The sequence below is a fragment of the Mesocricetus auratus genome, unplaced genomic scaffold, assembly GCF_017639785.1.
Source record: "Mesocricetus auratus isolate SY011 unplaced genomic scaffold, BCM_Maur_2.0 Super-Scaffold_100676, whole genome shotgun sequence".
Taxonomy (NCBI): Eukaryota; Metazoa; Chordata; class Mammalia; order Rodentia; family Cricetidae; genus Mesocricetus; species Mesocricetus auratus.
The window spans coordinates 4,400,738-4,416,290 of NW_024429266.1; the positions used below are offsets into that span (position 1 = coordinate 4,400,738).

At 48.6% G+C, this 15,553-nt stretch overlaps 1 long non-coding RNA gene across 1 annotated transcript; it reads right to left on the reverse strand.

Moving 5' to 3' along the window:
* Positions 1 to 5,744: 5,744 nt before the first annotated feature.
* Positions 5,745 to 12,107, reverse strand: LOC121137150. The gene is made up of 4 exons (XR_005874382.1): positions 12,008 to 12,107; positions 10,491 to 10,641; positions 10,167 to 10,279; positions 5,745 to 7,504 (listed from the first exon to the last, which is right to left on the reverse strand). It is a non-coding gene; the product is annotated as an uncharacterized LOC121137150 (long non-coding RNA).
* Between the last annotated feature and the right edge of the window lie 3,446 nt (positions 12,108 to 15,553).

Consider the following 15,553-nt stretch of genomic DNA (forward strand, 5'->3'; position numbering starts at 1 on the left):
AGATAATCCAAAATGATTACCTACTATTATTAGTGTACTAAGAAAAAAGTAATATTTTTCTTTAAAAATAGAATTTTTTTCTATTTTCAAGATTATGCAGGGAAAGAATCCTTGCTGCTATAGTCAGTCCTTGGCATCCAAGAGCTGTGGTCTCTGACCTGGAAGCCACCGGGGACTTCCTGAATTCAGTTTCAGTTTCCCAGTCCCCTGTCCTTGACCAGCCATTTTGGTGAATCTGGTGGGATTGGTTCATATCCCCTCCACTGGCACAGTAGGGTCAGATGATTGTCTTCAGCTGAAGGCTGCAAGATGCTCACCACCCTCCCTAGATGGTAGGCGAACCAACACTTCTACAGCAATGAGAGTTATCACAGGCTTGCAGAAGAAGGAAATCAATGTGTAGACTTGGGAGGGCTTGGGAGATGACATTAGACTTAAGGGCATTGAAGGCGTCATTCAGAAGGCACATGGAGGAGTCGTCCATTCCAAACAGAGGGGGCAGCAGTGACTGAATGATCAGGATTGCCTAGCCACGGCATATGACCAGGGATATGGCACTCTTGGGTTCTAACTGGAATCTGCTTCTGTCCCCTGAGTCCTCTGCACTGTGGCCAGAATCATGTCATTAGCAGAAGAGTGACCGTTCAGGGAACGGCGATCCGATTCTGCCGGAGTGTGGCCTACAAGGTGGGAAACCACACAGCCGGTCTTGGCAGGTGAAGCTGGGACTTAATGACAAGGACCCAGAGTGAAGAGGCTGTTCTCCTTGGTCTTGTAGATATAGGAAGACAAAAGGAGTGTCTCACTGAAGGGTCAGACATATACATACCCCATTTCTCCCTCCCCACTGTGTGTGTGTGTGAGCATTTGTGAATGTGTGTGTCTATGGATGTGTGTGTGTGTGTGCATACTGAGTAACTTTCCCTCTAATTTGAAACTCTCTCTCTCCATATCATGGGAATCTGCTAATGCGTGTATGCATTTTTTTCTCTCTCCATCTTGTGTGAGTCCCTTTCTGTCAATCTTATGTGAACCTCTGTGTCTCTGTGTTGTGTGAATCTGTGTGTGTGTCTCTCTTTACCTTGTGTGAGTCTCTCTACATATGTATGTCTTAATTGAACATTTGTCTTTCTCCACGTGTGACAATTTGAATGAGAAATGTCCTCCACAGTCTCAGGCATTTGAATTCTTATTCCCCCAGTAGGTGGCGTTGTTTGGCGGTATTGTGCCATGGGAGTGGGCTATGAGTTCACTTCCTCTGCTTCGTGCTTGCAGAAGTGAGCGCTCAGCCTCTGAGCAGCTGCCATTCTGGCATCTGCTGCTTTCCTCCCACCGTCAGGGACTCTAAACGCTAGAACCTGGAGCCTAAATAAACCCGTTCTTCTGTGAGTTGTATTGGCCACGGTGTTTTCTCACAGTAATAGACAAGTAATTCACATACCACACTGTACGAATCTGTGCGTATCTTCAACGTATATTAATCACTCTCCATCTTTTGTGAATCTCTCTCTTTCTATCTTGTGTGAACCTGTCCCTGTCTGAATCCTGTGTGCGTGTAAGCGTGTGCATGTCTCTCTCTTTGTCGTGTGTGAATCAACCCCACCCCTGAAGGCAAGTCAGCACATCTGGTCCCTTGCCAGGCAGTGACTTAAGCTGGACTCTTCTCTCCCTGGGGAGAGGCTTTTCTGCTGATGGCACCAGACTCTAATGAGCCTCCATCTTCACACCCAGCTCCTCTGTGAGCAGCCACACACGCGAGAGATGGCTGGCTGAGATTCAAGGCGCTGTGGGCAGTGTCTGAGGGGACAGAGCAGAGGTGGGAGATCCTAAGGAGTGAGAGCTGTGGGCCCTGGCCTCATTAACAGCTGTGATGCTGGGCAGGGACCCCTAGGCCACACCGGGGACATCTGAGGAGGAGGTCGGGGAGCGGCACTCAGGACTGGGCCTCCATACAGAAGGCCACCGCCACCTCATTCTGGCCTCTCTGCCTGTGCTCTATAAGAACTGGCAAACGGGGCCTCAGTGCTGAGATTCAGACTGAATGTTTAATGTAATTAATGCATATTTCATAGCGCAGTAACTGCCAGTGATTTGCTCTGCCGGCCTCCCTGGCTGAGTTATTTACACAGCCATTTTCAGCTCAGTCCCAGAGCAAGTTGACAAATGAACAAGCAGCCACACAACGCTGTCTGGGCTTTCCCTGTGCAGATCAGGGCCCTGCAACTTCACAGAGTCCCCTCATGGCATTTCAAACCTGTGCTGCTTGGTCAGATGACTGTATCTCTCCTGGGAACCACGAGCCAAGAGTCTCTCGCCTTTGTCCTTCCCTCCTCCCTGCTCCCCAGCCTCAAGAAAGTATTAAAAAGGTTGATTTTATGCTCGCACTGTTATGCCCTGAAATGGATCTTAGTGATACTTCTTTTTCAAAATCCCTAAAATTGAAGTCCCCCTAGTCAGCAACTCCACTTGCCCATTGATCAGTTCTGACAGCCCGTTTGCAAGGCAGCTCTGCCCACAGGAAGGTCTGCCACAGATCCGGGGCTCCTCAGCTCACCTGCTCATCATGGTGACGGCTTTGGCAGGCTTTCAGGTTCTTGTGATGCGGGTCTCTGCACTGGGACAGCCAGGCTGGCGTTGGGAAGGCAGGGTTCAGCTCAGGGGATGGCTGCTGCGCACGTCCCTTTTGGCTTCTCACGGAACAGGCACAGATCCAGCGCTTTGAGCCTCAGTTGTAACCTCTCATTCACCACCAGGAAGCTTCAGCTCTCTTTGTGTGAAAGCTGGGCTCTCCCAAAGAGTCATAGATGATGAGATTCCTCTGGGCAAACACAATCCCATGTTTTCCAGACTCTGGGGTTAGGCGGAGGAGATATTCTCGCTGTTCTCTCTTTACCGTGAACTTTTTCTGCCTCTGTCTTCTAATCCCAGGTCTGCTTTTCAATTATTTAATGAAATTAAAATAAATTGATTTAGGCAAAAAATAAAAAACCTCTTAAAGAGCGAAGGATATCCTTTATGGTGTGAGCACACTCACACATCCATGGATTCACATACACCATGCTTTCCTCAGGGGAGACATGCTTACAATTACCATAACGAGTTAATGCCATTTGTTTGTTTGTTTATGGTGCTGGAGATCGAATCCAGGTGCCTGTGAACACTGGGCCGGCACACTGCCGCTGACCCGTGTGCCCGGTCCTAACGGCTAGCAGCCGTATCGAACCGTTTGCCATTGCCACATGCCACACAGTGTTGCCATCTTCAAATATGCTGGCCACATTCATTGCCATCTGGGGGCACATGCGGCCCATGGGCCACAGTTGGGCACACTGGGACAAAGAAGTTACTTTAACTTCCCATGATGTTTAATGACGAGCATGTAGCAGCAAGTGAATAAAATATGAACTGATGAGGAACAGACTCTCAATGGCGCAGTCTTACATACTGGGCTCTCGTCTCCGCCAGCATCCGGATTTTAAGTCCTGCTGTGGGGAAAGTCAGAAGACACAGGTGCAGGCTCCAACAATTGGGTTCAGGTCTGATACTTGGACTTAGGAGAAAATATTTAGCCCCCACCCCCAGACAAGGGGACATGGACAGCACACCAACCGACTCCGCCAGCGGGATTTCGAGTTCCCTGCCTTCTGTGGGTCTCACTCTTCTGACTGTGAATTCCCCTACAGTGCCATCATGAGAACTACAGAAAGGGGTTCCCCAGAGCCACTTCACAGGGGCTGACTGTGGACCACATTCGGCCACTACCCACTTAAATAAGGTGGAGCTGTGGTTTGCTGGCTGATTATTCATCCCGGACTCTCAGAGAGGATTGCGGCATTTTTCACAAAGCGCGTTCAAACCCAGAGGATTTTGCTAGATCATACAGTGAGTAAGGCCGGTGTAGGGGCTAGTGAGTTCGTAGAATAGAAGTCCACAGCATCTCTGCCTTGCTGTTTGACCCTGGGAGACACATTACAAAGGGGAAGACCTCCTGAGGGTCCCCTACAGCTAGTTACTTATCCTGGAGAGAACAGAGTAGGGAAGAACAGGGCATAGACTCTCCAGATTCCATCAACCCTCTGAGGCCTACCCGCCAATTCCAAAAACGATGGGGGTGGGGTAGGGCTTGCTTCCTGGTCATGCTTCCAACCACCTTTTGTGAGTTCCCTATGGGTGAGTGAACAGACTGTCCTATAAAGAACAGTCAGTTGTCACATTGTGTCTGAAAAAACTCACTTTGCTGCATGGAGATTCATGCTCAGGTCGAAGGCTTCTTCATGCAGAAAGGACAGACCTGAGCAGGCATCAGAAATGCCTGGGGCGCTTACAAAGTGATGCAGATCCCCAGGTGCCACCCTTGGGGAGGATGACTCAGAGCATCCATGCTTTCTCAAGCCCTTGGGTGAGTCCTGTGATCTGCCAGGTGTGGGCCTGCTTTAGGGCATTTGCCTGGCTGCAGTCTTAGACGTCGGTTTATTCACGATGTCTTTGTCCTATTAGATCATGTCTATTCCTGGCACTCTCCTTACCTTTGGGTTCAGAGTTCCAGTGTTTACCTCAAGCACATCTAGAACAGCCACTGTAAAACAGACCCCAAAAGGACACCCTGCGCTTGAGGGACAGCTGACTTACAGCCTCTGACCTGGACGAGCTCGCCTTCCAGAGGCTGTGCTTCAGAAACACGTCATTGAAAAGGTTGGAAGGGATTTCTCATGCCAGAAATCAGGGGTTTGAGTATCCACAACTTCCTGTACAACTCACTAACCCCTAGAACAGAGGTTCTCAACCTGTGAGTTGAGACCCCATTTGGGATCTAATGACCTTTTCACAGGGGTTGCTTAAGACCATCAGAAAACACATTGATATTTACATTATGATTCACAACAGTAGCAAAATTACAGTTACAAAGTATCAACAAGAATAATTGTAAGGCTGGGGGTGACCAACGTGAGGAACTGTATTACAGGGCTACAGTGTGGGGAAGGTTGAGAACCAGTACCCTAGTGCTAAGTCCCCCAGGCCCCAGCAACGATGATTGACAGCATGAACTTGAGCCCCATAGCCAACTCCCTCTGAAGAAATAAGGAATTCCTAGCTGGAGCGCTTTGGCTTGAACAACAGAGCCTCTTCTTGAATCCTTTTGCATCTTTGGCTGGTTAACTCGGCCCCTGCTTCCCAGTTACACTCCCCTCACATCCATGGGTACGGACAGAAGCTGGGAGAGAAGCTCACAAACACGGAGTATCTTTATTGATTCAGAACTGAGTCAGAATTTTTTCACGTGGGGACTTCACAAAGCCAGTGATATCTAAAGCCCTCAAACAGTCGGAACTGTAGGACTTGGGACACTGGATATTCAATCTAGAGTTTTTCAAAATCCTCATGAGAGGCCTGGGAATGTTGACCAGTGCTAATGTTGACCGTGCTTGATGTTAGGGCCTGAGGGTCTGAGTATGGGTTCCCCAGAATCCATATAGAAAGCGAGGTGTGTGTCTATAAATTCAGTGGTAGAGACAGGTGGATCCTGGGGCTCATAGGCAGCCAGTCTAGTCAAACTGTCAATCTGCAGGTCCAGTGAGAGACATTTTGTCAAAAAATAAGGTGGAAAGTGGTTAAGAAAGACATCTTGACATCAACTTCTGGCCTCCATATGGGCAAGCATCTGTGTGTGCACACCTACACATACATACACATGTGTATGAGTGCACACCTGCACACACATACACACATGTGTGAGTACACACACATACATACACGCATGTGTGCATGCATACACAATATAGACACACATACGCAGGCGGCAGAGATGCAGGTGGGTAGGCAGTTGGAGAGCACTGGCATAGCAGAAGAGACCTGGGATCGGAATCAGGAGATCTGGGTTCGGCTCCAGCCTAGGAGTCCGTTTGCAAATGACTCTATCTCCCCTGCTGGACTTCCTCCCACTCTTACAAAATGAAGATATTAGACTGGGCTTCTCTCTTCATCTGTCACATTCTAAATTTTAATGGTCTGAGGTCAGCTGAGATGAGGAGGAAGAGTTGTTTAGGGATTAGCAGCAGATACCTCATGCCTTTAAAAGGTCCAGACGCACACAGGGAGACAGACAGCAAGAGGGAGAGAGCAGGAGGAGAAGCTAATTGGAAAGGATGAGGGACGTGTCGAGTTGTCGGTTTTACTCGCCGGGACCTGGTCTGTGAGTGCTGGGGTAGTGAGGGGTGGATTACAGGAAGGATCTTGGGCATGCCAGCTTTGGTCCTGTCTCCTGTCTGTCTATCTGTCTATCTGTGGGCATGCTGCTCTTCAGCAGGAAGGCCTCTGTTTGTTTTCTTAAGACGATTAAGTCTTTCTAAGTCTCCCTCAGCAGAGCCTGTGATTGGAAGTGACAATTGGAGGCTACTCTATTTAAAAGCTGCCACTTTGTATTAGCAGAAAGATCAGCTCAGATTGGAGGACATTTCACTGATGCATGCTAAACCTGGGTCACGGGGACAGGACTGGTGCAGGGTGGCGAGCGGGGTGCACAGCAAGGAAATCCTCTCGGAGAACTGACCTGCCTCCCGGTCTACTTTCACTTCTAAGGACTGTGAGACACAGGCCAAACCCGTTACTCTCATCTAAAAGGAAGAAAAAAAAAACCAATGGGAAACTGGGCAACGGGTGGTGTGGAAAGCTGTGTGTGAGGGCACCTATGGGTGAGTGGGGTGGGGGATTTGTGGCTGTCTATCACTAAATTAAATCTCAACTCAGCCAAGAAGCACTGCAGTTTCTGTGTCTCTTCCTCTCCTCCCACATAGACAGTTCCTTTCTTTTCCATTCCTTGGGCAAAAGTTGCTATGAGAGATTTACTTGTAGGTCATCTCCAGCACGAGACGCCCTCAGGAGTCACAAGGCTCCAGCAGCCACATTATCTAGGAGACAGACTGGTACCCAGCAATTTCAATTGCATGTGACAGGCGCTAAGAGGGGGAACCTGGTGTGTTGAGGACACAGAGTACTAACAATCTAGGGGAGTAAAGGATGCTAAAGCTGGCATCCAATAGAAGCAAGAGGAAAGGTATTTAGAGTATAGTAAACGTCAAAGAGGTCCTGACTTAGCCCACTGTAGCCCGGGAGAGGATGAGTTTCAGTATAGTTGGACTCTATGAGGAAGAGAGGCAGAAAGCAAACTGGAGAGGAAGATGGGAACTGTATGCTTAGTTGAGTTTAGAACTTCACCAGAAAGCTAAAGGGATTCATTGAAAGGTCTTGACATGGTGTTAGACGCACAGCTTGCAGGATCTCTCTTGCAAGGTACTCTCGCAGGGTACACGACAGCGGTACAGGAACCGAGCTGAGCTGTTGACCCACGGTAATGCATTTACTCTTGAGAATCCATTGTGTTGCAAACTGGAATCAAACTTCAGCCTTCATTGCTTCTAGTGAATGGGAAACTCCATCAGCCTTGAGGGAAGCCCATGTGGAACTTCACCGATCTTGCATTTGTATCCGCAGTAGATTCCCCTGGGGTCTGGTGGAAGATACAATGTATTGAGCTTTTCCATCACCCCAGAGGACCTGACCATTGGTCACAGAACTTGTCAGGGCCTAACGTCAGCCAGGGAAGTGAAAAAGATGTTAGCTGCTCTGAGCACACTTAATACCAATAATCATTTTTCAATCTGGAATGACTAAGAAATTGAACTTTTTATGTTTCCGTTTTTCGAGACGGGGTTTCTCTGTATTGCCTTGGAGGCTGTCCTGGAACTCACTCTGTAGACCAGGCTGGACTCACAGAGATCCGCCTGCTCCTGCCTCCCGAGTGCTGGGATTAAAGGCGTGCACCACCACTGCCCGGCCAAGAAATTGAACTTTTAAATGATGGGATTTTTAGTAGACTGTGAGATTCCTAAATTTGTACTATTTTGTATCTCAAGATTAGTGTAAGCTCTTGGGGGCAAACGAGAAAGGAAAGGTTACAGTTTATCAGAGATACGTTTCAGTGTCAAGTTGATAAGGGGGTGTAGACTTGTGAGGTTGGCTGATCTTGATTGTCAGCTTGACAAACCTGAAACAATGGAACCACAAGTGAGAATTCTTTTTTCTTGATGGCAAATTGATGTTGGAAGGCCCAGAGCACTGTGGATAGAACAATTCTGGGGCAGGTGAGCCTGGGCTATATAAGAAAAGTAGTTGGATATGAGCTTAGAAACAAGCCATCAAGCAGTATTCCTTGGTGTATAGGGCCCTGTCTATAGATAGGGAACCAACAGTGGGGGTGTGGGTCTGACATTAAGTGGAACTTCTTGATAGTCTGAAAATATGGTCTTGATTTAAGGCAGATCAATCAGGCAGGGAGCTTGCACCATTGCAGGGGCGGGGATGGCATGAACCTACACTGGAGCTGGGGTGGGAAGATGGATGGTACCATCTTAAAAGAGGTGTTAGTGGTGAGGGTTTGGTGTGATAGCATTTTGGTGGAGGGAGATAGATGAAGCCTCAGCCTTCTGGTCTGGGGACAGCATGGGTGGAAAAGGCAACAACTGTGATGGAAATGGCATAATAAATGATGCCTGAGATACGGTAACGGGTATGAACATGTTGAGATGCCCATCTTAACAAATTATCCAGCCATTGTTGGTTACATAAGTCTGAGGTTCAGAAGTTTGGGGAAATAATTATTTGAAACTCTTAGGCTATATGTGGAAATTGAAACACAGCATAAATTATCCTCTCTATATAAAAGTATCTAGAAAAATCTGGAATGTTTAGATGAAGGGGTAACAAATCAGAGAAATCCCAAAGCCAAAGATTATGTCATTGAACATGCTAATTTACATTAAAATTGTGTCATGCCCTATGAGATGAAGATTTGAACTTTTCAGGGAAAGCTTCCAGTGACTTTGTCAAAACAGTTTTAGGAGGGAGTCCAGACAGAGTGAAGTTAGCTTGAGACTGAGGGGGAGAAGCAGACGCACAGCCCAAAGTGGAGACGTGTCCACGAGAAGGGGAGGCGGGAGATGAGGTCAGAGCACACTGAGGCAAAGGGAAACCCTCTCTCCCTGCGTTACCACGGGGGCGTGCTTACAGCTGGGGCTCAGGAGGAAAAGTCCAGTCTACCCAGAGAACAAGGTGAATACAGCAGAGGCCACAGACTAGGAGTGAGGAATGGAGGTCACCCTCTCTCCCTCCCTCCCTCCCTCTCTCCCTCCTGTGCAGGTGAGGGTTTGAGTGCAATGCTAAGGATGGTCATTCTAGCTTCAATTCCTTCCTTCCTTCCTCCCTCCTTCCTTCTTTCCTTCCTTCCTTCCTTCCTTCCTTCCTTCCTTCCTTCCTAACTTCCTTCCTTCCTAACTTCCTTCCTTCTTTCCTTTCTTTTTCTCTTATGCTAGGGCTGAAACCGAGGGCTTTATGCTCTATACCAATGAAATATACCCACAGTCATCAATTTTCTTGATGAATCAAAAAAAATCTAGTTGGAACTGAGAAGTATAGAAAATTCAGGTTTTTCCTTCGCCCTCTCTGTCATCCAGTCAAAGCCACATGAATGGTTCATTCTCCAATGCAGAATCAGTCCCAACCATTGTCCCCACCATTTCCCCAACAGTCAATAAAGCAGGAGGGTTAGTTGAATCTATGATGCTGAGCAAGCTTTGCCAAGCTAGGGACAGTCCAAGGTCACAGAAGGAAGGACTAGATGTGCTGGAACTGGAAACTGCCCTCCCCACTCTACCCTTCAGCCAACCACAAGAACAGGGAGGGAAGGGGCCACGCAAGAATCCATGGAAGCATCCCACCTCGGAGAGTGACGGGAATCAAAAGAGCAGGTGCACTTCGCTGCTTCCAGGTCAGCCCTGCCTGGCAGGTGCAGTCCAGGTGCAGATGTTTGCGGACTAGGCCAGGCCCCCTCTGGTCTGGGGGAGGGGCGGCCGTTCTCCATTGTTCTGCTTGGCTCTTCTTGCAGGGGGTGTGGGGGGATCTTTGCTGTCTGCTCTTGAGAGCAAGGAGCCTTTGATTCCGGAGGAGCGTGCATTTCCCGACTTTGATCTCCCTGGAATCGGGTCTGCACACTCTCAGGAGAGCACTTTACATTTAAAAGCCTCTGAGCTGGCTGCCTCTCTTTGCTCACCTGTGGCGAAGCTCCTTTCCCTGTAGCTCATCCTTCCAGCAAAACGGCCTCTGGGCAAACCTACCTGGGACCAAGTCCCACAGCACAGAAGAGCTCCACTGTCCCTGGCAGCCTGGGTCCAGTCTGGCACTGTCACCTCCCCCTGTCTTAGGGCTGAAGGGAGTATTCCTAAAAGGGCTGAGGAGGTAGAAAAACAGAAAACAGAAGGCTGGCTATGCTCATCTCCGGGAACATCACAGGAGTGTTTCTTAAGAGGACATCGGCAAGGTTGTGGGGTGGTCTGCAATGGACAGTGCCAACACCATTCTGAGACGACAACCCTAAAGCTTAAATCATTTCCCTAGGGCACTTTAGGATAAGCTGAAATACACATCTCCAGACTGCTCACCCTGACCCAGTCACAGAAACATGACTGGAAGGTGCTGGTGGGCTTTCCAGGACACAGCCAGCCTGGGCTGAGAGAAGGTGGCTTTTGGAGGTTTTCAGTCTCCACAGAAACACAGTTGAGAGCCAGAGAGTCCGAAGAGGTCTTGACTGTCCTGTGTAGTGACAATTGGGATTGTGAGCAAATGACAGACTTTCTGAACTGCCACAACCAACACTGTCGGCCAGCTTCGTGGGAGAACTCACATAAGGGAAATGGCTTGAGGCTCTTTTGTAAACTGTCAAGGGCCCTAAACAAGTCAGTGGTCATGTATCCCCATCATTCTTACTTACTGCTCTCTGGAAGCCCACACAATAAGCCAGGGGCTGTAGGACTCAAGCAACCCGAGGGTCAGACATATTTCTCTCTCATTTCCTACTCCTGTCCCTTGGGGATAGTGGAAGTAGACAGACAAACCAACTCAAAACAAACAAACAAAAACAAAAAATAAAACCAACAACAACAAAAAAGCCACAAAAAAAACTTGTTTTGAGAGACCTGTTTCCAAAGGTCCCCAGGACCAGTCCCGAAATACCCAGTCTAAAGAGTTTGTCCTGCTCCCTGAAGGTCCTGCACACTGGACAAGCCCTCCTGACAATGTAAAGAAGCGAATTAGCTCACAGGACTAGTAAGCTCAAGTGATTTCCCTTAATCAGGGCTGATCACACATGAGGGCCCCAACTGTCCCACCTGCTACTTCTAGTCCTCCTCCTCAACTCCCTGCCACACCCTCCAGGACCTTGGCCTTGCCCCCCCCCCCAGGTTCCATTCTCCACCTGTTGCAGTAATTATTCCTTAGTAGGATATGGGGACAAGGGCCTCCCAGAAACCAAATATTGACCGGGGCACAGCCAACCTTGGTGTCACCCCACTGGGAAAGCTGGCTGTCCGTGGGAGTGTCCTCAGTAACTGGAATGACTTCTGTTGCCTTTCTAGACATCATCTTGCAGCCATAACAAAGTGAGCTCTCCTGGGTGCCACCCCAAAAAAAGGCAGCCCAGAACTCTGTAGATCTGACCTTGGCTCAGCCTTGCTGTGTGGGGTCACTGCGCGTTAGCTTTCCATTCCTAACTTGGCTTTCCCCTCCACACCAAATCCGCTCATGTTCCTCAAACACACACTACTTGTTCCCGCTCTGTGTCTCTGCTGATGCTTCTCTCTTGCCTCAAATACACTCTGATATTTATAAATCTTTTGCAGTTAGCATTTCAAAAGGCTTTTCTGCCTATGATCTCATCCAATTGGATCACATCATGATCCTCACAGCAACCAGGGGAGCTTTTGCCATTACTATTATTTAAATTACTGCTCTCTGTTGCATCGGAGGCACGAAGGCCCGGGGAGCCTCAATGACTCCTTCAAAGTCACACCGTAGTTAGAGAGAGAGCTGGAATTACAGCAAGGACTTTGCGACTCCCTGCCTAGTGCTCCCTTGTAGCCCAGTACTTTCATCCCTGCAGCCCCCATTCAACGATGCTTACAGAAGTCTGCAGCCAACCCAGCCCTGGCGACTGTTTTTCTCTCTTTGTCCAGTCCTTACATCGTATTGGTTTAGAGCACCCCAACTTTCTGTTGAGGAACCCAGCCCCCCATCAGCTCATTTGATTTTGACAGCAGGGACCTCACCCCTTAGCCTTGTGGGTAAACACGTGATCAGAGTTGGCCAATCAGAGCAGTCACAGTGATTGGTTCACAGAAAAGCCTGTAAACCCAAGCCAGCAGCAGTTGAGGCACAACTGCCACGGGCGGTCGGGAAACATGGGGAGAGTCTTGGTGCTGAGCGGAGCAAATCTGTAGAGTGTAAGCCTGGATCTGCACGAGAACAGAGCTCACAGTGAGTTCCGACAAGTGCGTTTCATCTCACATTCTCCTGCAGGTTGCCAACGCTACTCTCTCGGATGCCGCTTCCAAGTGGGGATATTGTCTCCTGTGTTAAGAACGGGACTGTGACTGACTTAACCCCACGGCCCTCTGAAGCCTCTGTTTGTCCTTTGCTTCTGTGTCCACTTGTCTGGACGGCTCACTCTGCCGCCTGCAACTTCTGAAATGTCTGCCCTACTTTCTCTGCTCTCTGCCTACATCATGAGCAGTCTAAGCACCAGCCCAGTGCTGGTCGGTCCCCTTCTCTTTCCCTGTAGTGGGAAAAGCACATTTTAGTGAATTAGAATACCCGGTCCACCTTGTGCCACAGGTGGAATATCTTAAGAACAAAATTTTCTTTTCTTTTTCTTTGCACAAATGTACGTGTACATATTACTGTGGAAAGTTTCTATATGTGCACATTCTTGTGTGGCAGGGAGCACATGTGTGTGGGTAACAGAGGGTAGCCGCAGATGTCATTCCTTGGGGTCCATCTATCTTGGTTTTTGAGCTCACTGTCCTGGAATTTGCAAAGAAGGCTAAGTTGGCTGGCCAGGGAGATCTCTGGCACATAGGGCACTCCTGTTTTGGTTTTTATCTTTAGACTCTCAATGCTTCCATGGAAAGGACTCTATGGATTGAGTTCATTTTCTTAAAACTTGCTTTTAGAAAGGTTGATTAAGAATGTCAAGTAGAGACATGTCTGAGGACGTCCTTCGGAGACTAAGATACTACTCTAGTGCAAGAGGTGACTTGCGTTCCTGCCTGGCGTGTGGTGTGCACGCTCTTGATCTCCTAAATGGAAAGTCGGTAGAATGATTGTTGGGTTAATCTTGTGTACTGCTCACCTGGCCGAATCCTTCCACTGTGAGCTAGCTGGTTGCTAGTTAGACAAGCATTTAGGTTCTGCAGTCGACCTTCTCTTAACTTGTCCCTAGACTTCTTAATTGGCTCATTCTTCATCAGCTGAGTGGGAGGGGAAGGTAAAGGCATCTGTCTCCAGTGAGACCCAGTATGAACCCAGCTCAAGCAGCATCCTTGGCGGGAGCTGGCGATGAGGGGAGTGTCTGCCATCTTGGGCTATACATGGCCAGCCAGCCACTCAGTCACTTCCCAGCTTTCTCCAACAAGCGGGGCGCTGCACTTGGGAAGACAAGCACAAGTCTGTGGCCGCTGCCTTCCCTGGCAGCTAAAGCAGCCTTTTGGGGTCACATTTTTGGAGGGAGGGAGTGGCTTTAGTTCCTTGTTGGTTCCAGATGAGAAAGAACTCCTGATTTGGAAACCAAGGTCAGCGCTGTTCAAAGGCAAGCTCGTGGGTGCCTTGCCCTCCTCAGATTCCTGGCCACTCACCCATCCACCCAGGCGAACCTCACTCGGAGCATGAAAATGCCCCAAGGAAACATTGTTTGTTAAGTCATTTGATGTGAAGGATCAGGAGACCGATGGGGAGAAACTTCTCCCCTCTGTTTCCCTTATGATTTCTTGAACACTTTTTATGTAAGACCCTGTTTTCCAGTAGCCAATAGAAGATACACACACATCTTTGGGTTCAAGTAGCATATCTGCCTGGCTGTCACCTGTGCTCTCCCTTGTGACTCCCTCTTTCTCTGTGAGCTAGAACATAGGGGCCTTAGTCTCATTGCAGTCCATCCTACATGCCCTTGGGACAGAGGGTGACTTGGAGGATTCTAAGTGACACTGGTTTATGATGATTGATAGTGGAGTCTAGATTATTCTCAGCCAGCCTGTGGCCCACAGCTTCCTCAATTTTTATTTAATTAGTTTCCTCTTTTCTTCAGCATCTCCCAGAGAAAACAAGGCTTTGTCTTCTAAGAAATGTTTGACCAGGCCCCACCCTTTTGGGGAAGCCTCTGTGGTAGGCTGACTTCCTGTCTCTCCCCACTTCCTCCTTCCCTGGCTTGAAGTCATCCACAGCTGTCTTGACTTTATCTACCTGGGACAGACCTAGGCCTTGGGGACATTGTCTTCAGTACCCATATCACTTCTTGGAGTTTTGCAACTGCAAGTGAACTTTTCTTTCTCCCTGCTGTCCTGGAACTCTCTGGAAGATGTTCCGAGCATACTCAGAGTTAACCTGCCTTTGCACTTCCCCGGCTAAGGACAGAATAATTTAGTAACTTAGTTGTCTCTGTTTCCAAAGCTTTCTGGAAAGTAGGTGAAACTGCTTTGTTATAATGTTGCTCTCTTGACTCACCAAGAGGTGGATTTGTTACATGAAATCTGTTCATTCGAAATTCAGCTCCAGGCTACTATAAAACAAAAAGAGTTCTGCAGCAGCCTCTGCCTACCTCTCTGTAAAAATCTCTCCCACACACCTAATGAATGATTCAGGCACAACCACATACACACACACACACACACACACACACACACACACACAGTTATCTTTGTAGGAAACCAGATCCTCCTTAAGTTGGGAATTTCCCCAGACTGTGGACAATTTCCCCTCTAATTAATGTTCTCTTTGTGTGTTCGTGTTGAGAGAGGAGAGGGAGAGAAAGGGATGGTGAGAAGAGAAGGTAAGGAATAGGACTCATCACTGTGCAGTTCATAGTTCTTGATGGAAATGTCACAATGGGTGTTGGGTTCCTGTCCAAGTGTTCATCCTCTCCCTGGCTCCTGAAGATCCAGGGTTCCTACACTCACTCGGGGCTCCTCACCTCTGTCTTTCTGGTCTTTAGAGGTAAATCTGGCTCCAAGCCTGCACAAGTGGCTAGGCATTTGGCTGGCAGAGAGGAATGACCAAGGTCTGTGTGTCCTTCAGACAACCTGGGATGTGGCTCAGTGGCGGAGTATTTGCCCAGCCATGCATGAGGCCTTAAGAGGTTCCTCCTCGCTGACTTCTCTTTACTCCTTTTGAATCCCTTCCTCCACCCTAGGGTAGCTCTGAACCACCCAACCGGCTGAAAGGACAAGCTCTGAAGAAGCACATGGTCTCAGGTTAAGCCATCTTCCTCCGTCAACCCCCACCCCGTCCCATCCCCTCTCTGTGGTATACTTGAAGGTCTGGGTTCTCCCACAGGATTATCACATGGGATCCAATTCAACCTTATTCTCTTACACTCTGGAAATGACTTACTGGACATGCCACCCGTGAGTGGTGTTCTTGGAACACAATGATCCCTGTGTTGCACAAAGGATCAAGC